The sequence below is a fragment of the Perca flavescens genome, chromosome 1 (genome assembly GCF_004354835.1).
Source record: "Perca flavescens isolate YP-PL-M2 chromosome 1, PFLA_1.0, whole genome shotgun sequence".
In the NCBI taxonomy this organism is placed as follows: domain Eukaryota; kingdom Metazoa; phylum Chordata; class Actinopteri; order Perciformes; family Percidae; genus Perca; species Perca flavescens.
This window is the reverse complement of record NC_041331.1, coordinates 31,637,286-31,654,285: the sequence shown is the minus strand read 5'-3', so window position 1 is coordinate 31,654,285 and position 17,000 is coordinate 31,637,286.

Here is a 17,000-nt window from a genome sequence, read left to right as displayed (position 1 = left end):
CAGCCCTCTTCCGCATGGTTTGACATTCTGCACTTTATATTTTGTGATGTCTTAGCATACCATCCGGAGAGGAAGGGCTGTAGCCGTCTCTGCTGGCATTGTTGTCGATTATTTAGTTGAGTTCCTCTCGTCAGTGTGAAAGTCTGGTGCTAACCAAACAGGCCTCGGCCTCTCTTTATCTAGTTCCGGAGTTTGCGGGAACATCAGACGCCGAGGCCACTCATGTGGACCAGAGGAGATCTGCTAAAACATCTTCTGTCCCTCACTGGGATTAGAGAGGACACATTCCTGCCCCCTCTGCTCTGCGGCTCCCACCACTCTGCTTCCACGTGCTCACACATGGACACAGATTTGCAAGCATGCATTCAAATACAAAGCCACAAATAATGTTTAATCTGTTACATTCTGAATGGCCATAGCAGGTCATTACCAATCAAAATAGTAATAATGATATAATAACTGTTTTACGGCTAAGATGAATTTCCAAACTTTATGCACCCCTTTTTAAAAATGACAAAGAAAAAAATCACTAGCTAATATGTACAAACCTCTCACATAACAAGCCAAACACACTTCGTTGAAATGAAACATTGTTTTAAGTGGCAAGTCCTCCAGAAAACACCATATTTGACCTGATGCACATTAATATGTTCAGTTTAAAAAACTCAACTGTCATGACTTCAGTACACCAAACCAAATCAGAGAATGCGCCAATCAAAAGCAAAATGCTGCAGTACTGTAAATAATACTCTATTGTTATTATTACTACTTTTATCTATAATATTCATTCACATCATATTGGTTTCCTTAGCTTCAAGGTTCTGGCTCTATGAGGCCATAAAATGGCATCCACACATCACACGCGATGTTAACCCTAGCCAGGCAGGCGGGGGGGGCGGGGGGGGCGGCGTGTTGAATCCTCCCTTGGATAGACTCCAGTGGAATGTCCCCACATGCTTCCTCCAGCATTGCAGAAAGATGTTCCCAATTGTAAGGACTACAGTCGTACACCTTCTACCCCCAGGCCAGAAAAAACTAACTATTTATTCCTCCTGAGATTCTAATTGCTGCATAATTGTTGATGTTTAGTGTTTGGACCTGGAGAATGGAGTGTTAATTGAGCTCAGATGTGATGGCTTACGTTACCAGTAAATCCTGTGCTTTTCCCTAACATGATGAGTCAAAATGTCTGAGGGGAAAAAAGGCTATTGATGTTTAAATCGAGCTGTAAAACAGGAGAAGAATGTTTTTGGAAAAAATGCTAAAATGAGAACTTATAAAATTAGTTTTATTGAAGGCAAAAACTTAGATGACAGCCGACATCTCTGCCTCTGCGCTTCACATCATCATGACCTTACTTCCTGCAAACTTTGTTTTGCTGACCTGTTAGACTGTTTTTAAAGGCAGACATTTTGACTTGTCATAGCAGCAAATGTACAGGTGTAGCTAATACAATTATTAATGGTTTCATGCCAACCAGTGACAGTAAACAAACATGCACAAGTCATACCTGTTCTTTCCTGCTTTGACATGTCAAAATATGTGCAGTTTTGCCATGTTTTAACAAACAGCCCTTCTATGACAAAGGGTTAGAATACAATATGGCACAATATGATAAAGTGACATACCATGAGATATGATGTAATGAGACACTAAAAAAAGCTTTGGTGATTGCAGCGGAAGAGAAAAGAGTTGTACTACACACATACACGCACACACACACACACACACACACACACACACACACACACACACACACACACACACACACACTGAAAAGACGTTTGAGGTATTGTGAAAAACTATCATCTCTTTTCACTACATCTCACGACAAGCAAAATTAGGGAAGCGTGGAGACATGCGATAGCTGCCGCGGGGCTGTGAGACGGGGCCAACGGTGGCCTGAGAGTTCACAAAGGTCATGCCAATGCAGAATCTGAGACAACATAAAAGCTGCAGACTATGGAGGCAAATGAGAAAACGGGAATCAATAGACTGACTGACTCTTCCTCCCAAGAAATGAATACATGTGCATTACATACACAAAAACTACATTCAAGATGTCTTCTATGCATATCAACACTTTGGATAGTGTCAACACATGGGAGGACTCGTGAATCGGCAAACTAAGGTTTACTGATACATCAACATCAGTTGTTGAACAGAGGGAAAGCATTTCACTTCCCTCATCCAGATTTTCATCCAGTTTATTCAGTTATTGTTGATTGTAAAGATTTGAATTTTGATTGTCACTTGCCTTTAATCTCAACCTTTATATTCCATTGCCTGTGAGAAATGTAGGTAGATGCTTCAGGGGTGATACTTTTGCTAATGTTATGCTAATGTTAGCCTCCTTGACATAATCCATTCCAATCCAATCCACTTTATTTCTATAGCACATTTTTCACAAGTTTCCAAAGTGCTGCACAGAAGACTCAGAACATACAAAACAATCAATATAAAATTATTTAAACAAAATAAAAACATGAGGTTTAAAAATATATAAAATATAGAAAGAATAAAAGAAAGAATAAACACCAGTGGACCACATAACTCACAGAATTAAAAGCCAAAGAATAAAAGTGTGTCTTTAGACGTGCCTTAAAACACTCAACTGCAGGGGCAGTTCGAACATGGAGGGGCAGGGCATTCCAGAGTTTAGGTCCAACCACAGAATGTGGCACTCTCCAACGAGCTTTTGAGTTTCTACATCACAGTTATGTTATGACAGGATGCTTGCAGCTACTACTGTATGTGGCAAAATTCATAAGCCAAGTTTCCTTCTACAAATCCAAGACTTTAACATAAAGTGCAACCATTAAGCTTGACAAAATATACAAAAACAAAGTAACGCGCGCACGCACACACATATGCACGCACACACTCTTATTAGACAATCAATACATGCACATCAGTCACCCACAAATGAGCTGAGGTCACTGAGCAGACCAGTTAGTTTTTCAATAAACCCTAATGATCTACATGTTGTCCTGTGGTAAAATGAGTGAAAGAGGTTAAGTGACCTCCAAGTATTCAACACTGTTTTTATTAGGGATGCACCAAATCCAGGATTCGGCTTCAGATTCGGCCGAATAATGGGCTTTTTGACAGGGTTCGGTTTCTGCCGAACCTTAGATTTTTTTTTCCCCGAACCCTACGCTTGCACTACGCGCGCTACGCTGGTCGACATAAAACGCCGCCGTTGATTACGGGAAGGTGCTTACGTAGGTGGACCGTTCAATGCAGTAGGCTGTGACAAAGTGAAAATGGAACTCGCGAGCAGAAAAAGTGTTGTTTGGCAGTACTTTCAGTCAAAAGAATGCGATTCAAGTCGAGCTACATGTTCAATTTGCAATGCCGATTTGTCTCATGGTGGCAAGGACCCTAAACAATACACAACATCACCGATGTTAAAACATTTGCGTAGGAAACATCTGAAAGAATACGAGTTGTGCATGAAGGAATCTACAGACAGCAGCCAAAATGCAGCAACTTCAGGTACGGCAAAGGAAGGACAGTCACAGCTAAAAACTTGTGTTAACCAGACAGTGCCTCTCCCGGGCTATCAGCCGTTCTCTCTGCAAATGACCGAACGGCTGGCTGCTGCTCGTTAGCTAATGTTAGCTTGCTACTTCCACCCACCCAACATGCCTTCATCATCCACTTAAAATGGAAAATTTGCCAAACAAAATTGTCACTCATCTGGCGATAGCGATGTGCTTTCGTACGATGTGAAAAGAGCATGTGAATTCAACATTAGTTGTTACATTTAACTATTGTAGAGGCTGTGGACGTTGTTTACTTCATTAATGTGTTTACTGTGTTAATGAACTGAAGATGGGAGCAGGATTTGGTATTCGGTTTCGGAATCGGCAGAATCTTAACCAGTGGATTCGGTATTCGGCCGAACCCCAAAAATCTTTTATTGATTTGGAAGAAGAAGGAAACAAGGTTTGCTTTAAAAATGAAGCTAGGGCTGCTGGAACTATTAATGGTTTATGAATGACAACAGCTGGTCTAAGAGTACAACAGTGGCCTCTGTTGTGAGACTTTTCCAGCAAACTAACAGGTAAGAAACACATGACACTCACTGAACTTGATTTTACAGTTGTAAAATTAGTCTCAAGAGCCACATGAGTGTGTTTCTGTATTTCTACTTGAGGACCCTATTTTTAATACAATGAATTTGGATGTTTTTGTTGAAAATAGCTATTGTCCTTATAAAGGCTCATGTCAGGATGAAGCATAACATGTCTTATATTTTAGATTCTTCAAATTAGCCACCCTTTGCTTTTTTATTAATAAGGGAAAAAATTCCACTAATTAACCTTGACAAAGCACACCTGTGAAGTGAAAACCATTTTAGGTGACTACCTCATGCAGCTCATTGAGAGAACACTAAGGGTTTGCAGAGTTATCAAAAAAGCAAAGGGTGGCTACTTTGAATAATCTAAAATATAACACATGTTTTCAGTTATTTCACACTTTTTTGTTAAGTACATAATTCCATATGTGTTCATTCATAGTTTTGATGCCTTCAGTGAGAATCTACAATGTAAATAGTCATGGAAAAAAAAGAAACACATTGAATGAGAAGGTGTGTCCAAACTTTTGGCCTGTACTGTATATATACATATATATATATATATATATATATATATATATATATATATATATATATATATATATATATATATATATATATATATATATATATATATATATATATATATTTTTTTTTTTTTTTGTCATGAAGTGTAGGTTCATATGAAAAAAATTGCATGTAATTTGTATGTGGGATGAACTCTCAACAATGTTGGTAATGAGAACCACATGAAAAGTTTTTAAAGTGAGCTCATTATTATAAAGAGAGAGCGAGTAAAAAGACATCATATCACTTTATCCATCTCCAAGGGTGCAATGCCTTCTAGTGGCCAAAATGCAAACGGACACATCAGATTACAGTAAATGGCTTTTAAATCAAATTTTAAAAAGGTGAAAAATCACTATTGGTAAAAAAAAAAAAAAAAAAAGGCCAGGACATTTTATGGAAGCATCTATTGGCCAGTGTTAAAGCCTCGAAAAATTCAATTATTTGGATGATGGGTTGTTCTGTTCTGACAGATTGAGAGCAGCACAAGAGGCTGAGAATGCATCAACACAGGAAAGTGTTGGACTTTAGACACTCCTAAACACATGCATTACCAACGCTGATGTTTGATCTGTGTGAAGTAAAGTAAAAATCTTTTAACAATTACATTTTCTTTCACTAATTGTGAAATAATCAAAGGCTATTGGTGTATGAGACACATTGGGATTCTTCATTTCTTTCTTATCTCTCTTTCTCTTTCTAGCCATTCCTGTGCCTTATGATAGACTGATTAGGTTAAATTTATCAGAATTGGGCTCCCGGATAGCTCAGTTGGTAGAGCAGGTACCCATATATAGAGGCTTGCTCCTTGACACAGGGGACCCGGGTTTGACTCTGACCTCCGGCCCTTTGCTGCATGCCATTCCCCCTCTCTCTCCCCTTTCATGTCTTCAGCTGTTCTGTAAAAATAAAGGCTGAAAATGCTCAAAAAATAGTCTTTAAATTTATCAGAGTTGAAATAGGTAATATCCTACTGTTAAACACTGCTTTCAAAGAAAAATGGGTTGTTTAAACTTTTGTCAGGTCTCTCAACAAACTGTAATACTTTCAATAGGGATTTCTACATATTTGCTTAAGGTTCAAATAAAGACACACAGAAACACATACACATCCAAACCCACACCCAAAGAGTACACAAACACACTTACACATTCTCTGTGTGTGGTTCAATGCAGTTGGTTCTGATCTCAGGATCGATGTAAATTGTGGTAATATCAGATATTGTGATTACTATGGGTTGGAAAAGCATCTTATCACCACCTGAAACAGGCAGCCATGTGGTATAGAGGTCTATGTTTAGATATAACAATCACACAAAATGTAGCATGCAGTTCTGTCTACATTGAATAATAATGTTCCTTTTTTAAGGTACTTGAACCAGTGGAGTTGCACTATGTTCTCAGCTGAAATGTTGTAATTCTGTACTGTAGCTGACTCCACATGTTTTCCCAGTATATGGTTCTTTGAGATTCTTATCATTTTCAGACAATCCTCCGTCCATTTTGATGGGCCAAACAGCACTCAGTTCCCTTGGACACAGATCATGTGGGGTTTGAAATAATGTGTCCTTGACAACAAACTACAGCTGTGTGTGTGTGTGTGTGTGTGTGTGTGTGTGTGTGTGTGTGTGTGTGTGTGTGTGTGTGTGTGTGTGTGTGTGTGTGTGTGTGTGTGTGTGTGCCTTCTGTACCTTTTTGGAAGATGTAGTACAGTGGTTTGTTGGTGCACTTATGTGACTCATAACTCGATAACATGATTTACCCACAGGTGAGTGTGAGCCGGTGCAACACTTTAGGCAAAAATACTGTATGCGCACTGTAAAAAAAAACAACTCTTATTCTATAATAATAATAATAATAAAAGTAATATAGGTAGCACAATAGCAGGTTATTTCTCAGGTAACTCAATGAAATAGCATTGTTTTTTTTTAAATTATGGATAAACATCACAGTACAAGCTCCAGTTTTAAGCATGAAGAAAGTGAATCTGTAACTGATCAACCCTCTCTGGGACCTGAGCAGATGAGAAGCAACACTGTGGTGCTTCCAGAGCTGCTGCTGTTGTTGTGCTATGCTACACCCCTGCTGTTCACTGAAGGGTGAAATGTGATCATGGAGGGCTGCCAGCACACATCAGGACCTGGCAGTGGAAATGGCAAGGCCAGCGAACTGAGAGCTAACGCATCTCCACTGTCACTGTCGGCCTCTGAACACTAGATGGCAAGCACTGCATTTACTTTGATACTCAATGTCTTAAGGACAGAATGGACACTGCCTGTCTGCCCTATGTTTCAGTTCTCAAAGCCTGGCTTTCCTCCGCAGTCTACAAGAGTCAACAAGAAGGGACAGACTGGTTGCCCAGCTGGTGAGACACTCAACATGTTTTGTGTTTGAATCTGGACCATGGTCTTTGTCCAATACGTCCCCCATGTCCCCAAATTTTAAGAGACTTTTGTTTTTAAAATTTTTGTACCCCTGACATTTGCACCTTTAAATGTACAATTATGTATCCCAAATGACCAAAATGTGACTTTGAACCGCTTTAAAGTCATCAGGTAACATTGATAAAATGGGATACAGACACAATATTGAAGTTTGGGCAAAATACTGTTAACAACACTAATATTCTGCAGACCCCAGAGAAGACGTTTAGAACATTTCTGATTTGTTTGGCCCTGTGTATTAAGGCATTATCTTTTTTTTAATTTTTATATTCAAACATAAAAATAAAATGTCTGTGCTGTAATGTGAACCTTCTATGTAAAATGATTGCATATTCTGGCAGTTATATGACCACACAGAACAATCATTAGAGTCAGTGACTTACAATGAGATGGTTGCCCATCGCTGTGGAACATTTTAAATGTCTACCTGAAAGAAAATCAAACTAAATAAAATACTGTGCGTTTATGTTGTCATAAGTAAATAGAAAATGTGTGTTTAAAGGACATTATTTAGCTTTGTTAAATAACTGAACATGGCTATATTTCACAACTACGTCCTATTCACAGATCACATTTTATATTAAAATGTAAACAATACATCTATTGTAACTTTTTCTTACCCAAATTACATTTTGGTCTTTCAGTGGTCCTACTTGGCACCTATAGCTTCACAAGTTTTGGTTTAATTTCCCAATATTTAGACTGTGAGATGTCAGCCTCCACCCTGTGTGCTCATAAAATTTTGTTTGTGGGGCTTGCAGCATTGTAAAATAAAAGTTTTGCACAATATCAATGTGTCAGCCAAGAAACAATTCAACCATTGCTGTTGAAAGAACCAGTAGTCCCTATGAAGACTGTTGGCAGTGTATTCTGTTGTTAACCCAGCAAGTAATGGGGATACTGTATCTGGAAAGACAGTTCACTTTTGTTTATTTCTTCAAGCAGCATCACAATGAAAATTCCATTCACCTTTTTCGCCCTCCATAACTGTCCATGAATCATGTGTTTTCTGCTCCATCCTCTCTCAGCATCTCATTTCTCTTCTTCTCTTTGTGTGAATGGTGTGCTTGAGTTCTGCCTCTTGTGTGTATACAGTCTGTCCTCTCTCCAGGTCTCCAGAGTAGGTTTTGTGGGTGACAACATCTTCTCTCTGATCCCCTCTCTGATATTATACATTGTTTACTTCATTTACTTAGCATTGTAATTAGTCTACTGCTACTTCTGTCCACCCTGTACATACAAAAAAACAATTTCTTTGTATAAAACTATTACTTTACCATATACACTAGGGGTGTAAGAAAAAATCGATTCACTTGAGTATCGCGATATTTTATTTTGCAATACTGCATTGATTTTCAAAAATCTATTTTTAATTAAAACATTTTTTCGACATTTTGCTAGAAGCTAACAATGTAGCTATGGCTGAACTTTGGCCTACTTTAGCATATAAAAATTTGCTCACTAAGAACCTGTGAACCACAATAGCAAACTGGCCATTTGATTTTCTGTGTACTGAATTGTTTACCTAAAGTAAACTTCTTTGACTTTTATGCACATCATGTCTTTTTTTAAATATTAGTTTTTCTAAAATTATACGTAAAAAAAAAAAATCCCAATATATCGCCTTACGCACAGTATCGAAATATATTGCAATATATTGAATCGTGACCCATGTATCGTGATACGTATCATATCGCCAGATTCTTGTCAATACACAGCCCTAATATACACTGTAATGTATTCAGCCCCTCTAAAACATAAAGTTGCTAGCCCTTTATTCTTTAACCTTTTGTATTCTTCCCCCATTCACAGTAGGCCTACTTGTTGATATGCTGGAACTAGATGCTGATCCGTGATATTATATACAGGTTTTGTCTGCGACTAGCTGTCTTTATTCATGTTTTACCTAGTTTGACATGGATGTATCTCAGCTAAGACAATACGTCCCGTCAAAAGGAGTTAAAGTTAAAAGGTTATTCTCTGCCAGTGAATTAAGTTCTTCCTCAGCATAATAAACAACATGGATTATCATACATGCAGTGCTCTATATAGCATGTTAAATTTAGTCTCACAATAGAAAAAAATGACCCTGAAGGAGGAGAGTGATATGAAAGATTAATTTTGCATGCCCCCAGAAACAATCTAATTATAGACCCAAATTACTTACCTCATGTATTGTTAAAAAAAAAAAAAAAAATTGTAACTATACGCATAGTATTATTTATATAGGGGAACAGGAGATGAGCATTTATGTTTATGGTCATGTTTTTGTCAGAGATGACAAGATGATTTTATAGATGATTACCAAAATAAAAAATTAAATATATTGAGAATTCTGATAAGTTCACTTCCTCCTTCTGGACTCAAGGTGGAAAATACATTCTATAACAGACATCAAGTCTAACACAAATGCTGAATATCGCTTAAAGGCTAAAACTCTTCAAGTCACAAACAGAGCTGAGTGTTCAACCCAAGGCTATGACAAAGCAAGAAGGAGAGATTTTAACAAACTGCACAGGTCAGACTATCTATTCCTCCAGTTATGTCGACCCTCAGCACCGTGCCTATTCCAGTTTATCAGTGTGTCCATGCACTTTTGTGCACTGCAGTCGGTGAGTGCCAATTCTGCTGCAGTTTGGAAACTAAGCGAGGCATACAATGGGAGGTTTATTAGGTCTCCCCTCTCTCTCTCTCTCTCTCTCTCTCTCTCTCTCTATCTCTCTCTCTCTCTCTCTCCTCAGGGCATGGCAAAGGCAACCGTGGAGAGACACTGCCACAAATAGACTCTCTAAATATGGAGGGCTTCAGTCAAGAAAAAATGCATGATCGAATTTTGGGCCTCTCCACCAAACAGCGTCCATAAAAGGAACACAGAAAAGAAGACAGAAGAGAGGTTAAATGGCACTTTGTGCTGGAATATGTGTATTTTGAGTATTTATAGCTGTGTGTTACTGTGGGCATGTGCCTGCTTGCACCTGAGTGTGTATTTACTATAAATGTGCAATCATCTGTGCTTTTAGGCTACGGCTTTGCATGCAGATCCCAGATAAATGTTGTGACATAATAATAATAACTTCTCACTGCCAAATGCAGAATTTACAGGCTGTGATATGGCCATAGAAATAGAATGAGAGCAGAACGGACATTGAAATCTGTCTGCCGTGGTCATTTGAAGAGTTATAGAGAAAATGCCACTAGTTGTTAGTTGTTATGGTGACAAACCACATCAGTAAAGTGTGTCACACTCACTAGTTTGAGAACTATGTTTTGGCTTACAGTCCACACTAAGCATGTGTTTTCCTTTTATCTGTCTCTTGTTGAGGCTCATCATTGTAGCAATCCTGGACTCCCCTCCAGCAGCAAAGCAACAGACCCCTCCATACTACTCGCTGCTCGTTTGTCGCAAAACAATGAATGTCTGTTCTACTCTCATTCCATTTATATGGGTATATATGTCCCAAGACCATGGAAGTATCTACCATTAGGGTGTCCCATGTGACGCTCAGGGGACTTCTTTCCTTTTAGCTCTGTTTTTAGCAACTGCCAACTCCTGAGGGAAATATCTGTCTCTTTAGCTGATAGTTGTTCCACTATGTTCACCAGCTACTTGCTAACTTCAACTGTCTGCTGTTTGGTGCTAACCAGGTAGTGTACAGTTTTTTTTTGGAAAAACCATGAGAGCAGTGAGAGTGAACCAAGTTATTACCCATTAAGGTTAGGGTCCAGGGAAAACCATAACAATAAGCTGAAAGATAGCCCTGAAGAACTGTGGAGTCAGGTGATACTTACAGTGACTATCACTGCAATTGCCCCCTTTCACATAAAAGTAGTCATGTGATGCATCGTTGATATAAGAATATTAATTATAGCCACTTTAAAGCTCCACATTTAGCCACAGTCTCTGGTGTAGTATACATACTACACATTTAGGAGTTTTGAGCAAATGTTACAAATTTCAAGCAGATGTGACTGGGAAAGAGTTCCATCATACGTGACCCCTGGAGCAGAATGATGTTTAGCGACTCAATGACATTTCGACTGCTGATTTGTTGGTTCCTTGCATGCTGTCGTGCTGCAATGCTCCATTCTGACCTGCAGTTGACCCTGAGCTCTGACTTTGTGTTTCACACATTGTGGGCACTGAGCATGTATGTGGAAGAAGCACAGTCAAGTCTTTTGTCAACTGGTGAATTGATAAGTGCAAACCAGACTTCACATTAAAGAAGCAGTGAGAGTCAGAAAAAATATACCACTTAGTCAGATATTTCATCTGATCCATAATATGACCAGTTAAAGATGCTTCCACACTGACTTTATTATAATAATGAACACATGCCTTCATGAGTCAGCCTCCTTCATCCCACAGCCAGGACTCTGTGTGTGTGTGTGTGTGTGTGTGTGTGTGTGTGTGTGTGTGTGTGTGTGTGTGTGTGTGTGTGTGTGTGTGTGTGTGTGTGTGTGTGTGAGATGGTGGACGGTGTCTGGAAGTGCAACCCCACTCGTGTGTCCGTGCAGCCGCGTGTCACAGCAGATGTTGCCTAAAGCCTCAGCAGTGTCTCCAGTGATGTGCTGTCCGCTGACCTTCAGTAACATTTTAAGATGCGACGGCCCGCTTGTCATGGACAGCTGCATTGCCTTTCATTAATATGCCTCACCTCCAGATCTGCTATATTGCATTTGCATGACATTAGCATATATCTGTGGGCCAGCCGTTTGACGTTGTTAGACAGAAAGGTAGGGTCACACAGTGGAGGTTTGGATGAAGGGGGTGGTTGAGGGTGGGATACAGGGGGAGTGTACAGGCAGACAGTTATTGGGGCATATGGGAACATGTTCAGCTGCAATTTAGGGCTGGTTGCAGTTGGAGATTAAAACGTTACCATGGATATCATTCAAATAAAAAATGATTTGCCTTCGCTGTTATTTTGCTTTTACTTTTTCTAGTTTTGGCTAGTTTCTCCGATCTCAAAACTTAATTTTTGAATTTAAATCCAAAATATTTTCAAATTCAGATGGGTCATAAACCAAAGCATTAGACACATTAGAATTTTGACCTAATGATGGAGGTGGATGAAAAGTTAAGGGATCACCAAAGTTATTACAATCCATTCTGCTCTCAGAATGGAAGCACAGTTTACTAAAAATTTCAATCAAATAAGGCCTGGCTCCAGAACACTCTGACTCTCAATGAGAACAAAAATGTTCTCTTGTTTTGTTGCACATCTTTGTCCCATTGCTGTGAGCTCTCTCATGTAGTATAACATCTGAAATGATGACTCATTGTATAAACAAAGGGACAAACATTGTTCTTTTTTGTTCTGTTTAAGATTTTTTTTTTATATCTCATTGCTAAAAAGAAAATCACTTCTGTCTGTTGCAAAATATCAAATTGCTTAACCTCAGAATACACAGCACAGACACTAACACTTACATAAGAACAAGGATGGGATAGATTCCTGTTCTGTAATGTTGCGATTCCAGAGTCTGAGTCATCTTTTAACCACTCTAGTCCTCCTGTTTGGTTTTGTATTTGTTGGGACCGTATAAGTAATATGTGGGTGAGATCTGTGGTTGTGTTCTTCCCTGTCTAAAGCTCAGGCTTTTGGTTAGTTCTGATACTGCTTGGCCTGAGAATGCTGCAGCCAGGTGGTGACCCTGCATGCAGTACCTGGCACACAGCAAAGTGCGTGGAGGTGCGGCCAAATCCCTGAGTCTGAGAGCTGCCCACACTGGCCAATCTGCCATCAGAGAGAATGAGCAGTAGACACAGTCACTGATACAAACAGCCGGGCAGGAATATAAAAAGCTAATTTTTGATTTGTGTTATACTTATGCATACTTATTATAAAGGCAGTTTGTCATTTGGTGAATATTTCTATTATGATTTCCCAGTTGCGCCTTCACTTACTGATCAGGGAGGCTTTAAAGACAAATTTTCTGATCACATTTAGAAATGTAAGCTTAACAAACATGACTTTTATGCTTTCTTTTTTACTGTGTCATTTTAATTTTTGTATTTTATGTGAAAGGATCTGAATTGTGATGTTCCCTATGAGAACACAAAGTCTAAGCTCAATGCTTATATTTTTCTTAACCTTTATAAACCATTATAACCTTTATAAAAACTTTAATTTTCCCACAACATTATGTTTCTGTCTGTTGTGAAATTCAATTAAATTCAATTTTATTTATAGTATCAAATCATAACAAAAGTTATCTCAAGACACTTTACAGATAGAGTAGGTCTAGACCACACTCTATAATTTAGAAATTTACAAAGACCCAACAATTCCAGTAATTCCCCCAAGAGCATGCATTTAGTTTGACTGTGGCGAGGAAAAACTCCCTTTTAGGAAGAAACCTCTGACAGACCCAGGCTCTTGGTAGGCGGTGTCTGACGGTGCCGGTTGGGGGTGTGATGAACAGTGGCAATAATAGTCACAATAAAGATAATGGGACAGTGACTAGAAATAGTAGTTGTAGTAGTTCATGGCATAGCAGGGCACTGCAGGGCGTTACAGGATGTAGCAGAGCACAGCAGGATGTAGCAGGATGCAGCAGGACATAGCAGGACATTGCAGGGCACCGAGGGCTTTTTTTTGTTGTTGCAGTTTACTGACAAACGTTCGTTGAGTGTCAAGGCTGCTACCCTAATCCAGCAAGTCTTTGCATTACTTCAATGTTCCGGTGAAGACTGACTGTGTCCCTAATGGGACGTGACTTCAGACAATAAATGTGGTTGAATGGATACAAGGCGTGAGAGGATTCATGGTCTTCAGTCTCCAAAATGACTTGCAAGACATATTAGGAGACACTGACAAAAAGCAATTCCCCACCTCCTGCTTCAGGTATCCAGTTACTTCCGTATTGATAGGTCAGTTCACATTAAAAAATCTGCCCTGAATAAACATTTAAAGATCCATATTTAGGGCACATTTTTTATCTAGACATTGTAATCGGTATTATCAATCACCAAGCAGCAAGCACAGACACTTTTCTGCAGACCTGGAATCTTGTATTGACATATTGATTACTGTCAGTTACCAAGGACAGTAAATGAAAAATGTCAGTATTTCTGATTCTATTATCATAATTAATTCTATGAAACTAAAGCAGTAGTATGTGAACATCTGTTACACAATCAACTTTGCAAAGCTGTAAAATTCACATGAAATCAAATGGGAAACAGATATACAGGATCAGTTAAAAGCTGTGAGGTACACAACACATAGAAAGAATACAGTCTAGCTGGTAAAGAAAGGCTACCATCTAGTCAGATAGTTGGTGGAGACCAAAACGGAGCCAAAACAACTGTGACTATTGGATTTATATGTCAGCCAAAAATACTATTCCGAATATCTTTTCTCTGTGTTTGCTGAATTTGCATTGCAACTGTTTTTCCAACACACTGTGAAATAATTTTATAAGGCTATAATATGTAAAAGCTGTGAGATTACCAGCTGGTCAGAGGGTTTTTCTGAACCCAAGTTAATGCCCTTGCATTAACCCCCCTTTCATCCCAGCTTTGTTTATGAATAAACGATTATTGACACACTCAGCAACCCAGAAAGAATGCCTGAAAATCCTCTTGCACAATATGTCTAAAAACACCTCAAGCTGTGGGCAGCTCTGGAAGCTGCTTTCTGATTGGTCACAGTTTCATGGGTTTGAATCCCCTTCATGACCTTTGTCAAATGTCATCACCGCTCTGTCTCTCCAATCTTCTGCGTCACTTTCCATTTTATACCATCTATATAAGGAAGCCATAAAAATAATCTTTACTATCAGTGCCAGTCAGAGAGGAGAATCACCACCTCATTACCACCCCTGTTTGAGGGGCTGATTATGGGATGGAAGGAGCCCAGCAACAGAGCTGAGCCTGGGGCATCCTGATGGCTCAGTCTGCTAATGGCTGCATGGGGTTGAATTGCAGCTCATTCCACACTGTTGCATCTCTCCCCCTTCACTTCGCTGCCACTCTTTAATGTACCTCGCACCAAAAAAAGGGGAAAAAGAAATGAGATATGCCTATGTAAAAATGGTGGATTGTTCTCTCTTCTTTTTAATAAAAAGATCAAAAACCTGGTTGAAGTGAGCAACAAGAGCAGTTGAATCTCACTCAATTATGCCCTGTTACCTCCCTGGATCCTTTTAATGATCCCACACAGACGAAGCACTGTGATCCCACTGTGAAACACCCGCTGATGAAATACACCATTGTGTGTGTCCTCGCCCCAATATGGTAATCCAGGATTAATTATGGGCCAACCCTAATGAGTATCTCTCTAGCCCTCTTAGATATGTAAATGTACTAGCAGTGGACTCTGTGTGCGTTCTGTGTTCTATAAAAGAGGCAGGGCAGGGCAGAAAGAGACAAGGACAAAGGTTTAGTGGCCATAGATTATTTCAAATTATATCATTGCTGGAATGAATCCAGGTCTATTCTCACTGGGTCAAGGGAGTGAATGTTTAGTGATGCCTAGAAATCAGTGTGTACTAGAACTAGTAAATGTGACTTGAGGGAATTTCACCTGTGGGAGTAAATACGGAACCCTGCCAAGAGCTGAGATTATTTAAAAAAATATTAGCACACACTGTACAAGTTATGATAAACTGACCCATCTGATATGGCTGTTGCCTTACTGCTCACCATCAGTGGCTACCTGTCTCCCTGAAGCATGAGTGGAGAATTGCTTCACCACCCATGCTTAATTAGACCGGAAGTGTAAATATGGGCAGAGCCAAAGGAAGTGTGCTCTTGTAACACTTTCATCCTCTTTACTTGAAAGGTGAGGGACAGAGAGAGAGAGGGAGAGAGAGGGAGAGAGAGAGAGATTTGTGCCACTGTGGAAAGATGTTTTTCTGCTTTGTACTCTACCACAAAGAAGAAAATATGCTGTGTTAAGACGACAAACCCTCAGACACTTATTCAGTTTTAATGGGTCATTAGGGATGTATTGTATTGTAGCTGTTAGGGGGCCAGTTACATAATATGTATTGATGCAGCGTATATTATATATAAAGTTAATAAAACTAAGGATTACTGAAAGTCAAAAACTTTAGCCCCAAGCTAGAACAAGTGAAACTACTCACTACTCAGCAGCGCTGAAACAACATCTGAATATTTTCAAATTCAACAATGTAAACATAGACTATTATAAGTAAATGCTCTTGATTCAAAATCTATTTGAGTAAAACAACAAAGATGGGGAACACTCTACTGGGTGAGCTAATAGGTCGCCCCCACATTTGGTAAATGTATTAACTATATTGGAAACGTCTCTTTTATTTGTCTTATTTATTAACACCACTGTGTGAAAAAGTAATACGAATTAAATAAAGTAAATCCCTGCTGCTTAGTGATATGATTATTGATTATTGATTATTAATTATTATTATTGATTGATTGAAGTGCAAGAAACATTCTAAATAACTAGAAAAGAGGTAAAGAACTTTTATGAATGAATAAAAACACTAAATAATAACTTAAGTAAGAACATTCAAAAGCTATACATAATATACATTACAGTAAGCCCTTGACACAATTGGCATTATTATTGAATGAGTTTATCTTGATTCCTCATCCCAAAATAAGACTCTTTCCACATATGTGGTTCAAGAAAACACTCCTCTCAGATGTGTGTGTGTGTGTGTGTGTGTGTGTGTGTGTGTGTGTGTGTGTGTGTGTGTGTGTGTGTGTGTGTGTGTGTGTGTGTGTGTGTGTGTGTGTGTGTTGCTGTTATTGGTCTACAGGGCCTGCCTTACGTGTATCTGCTTCGGGATTCTCCACATGAAGAAGCTGCGTCTCTGGCTCCCGGAGTTTCTGTCCAAGGTGCTGAAATCTGCTGCTCCGGGGACGGCTCACGTGACTGCGCTTCCTCCCTCTGTGAGAACAGAACAGGATGC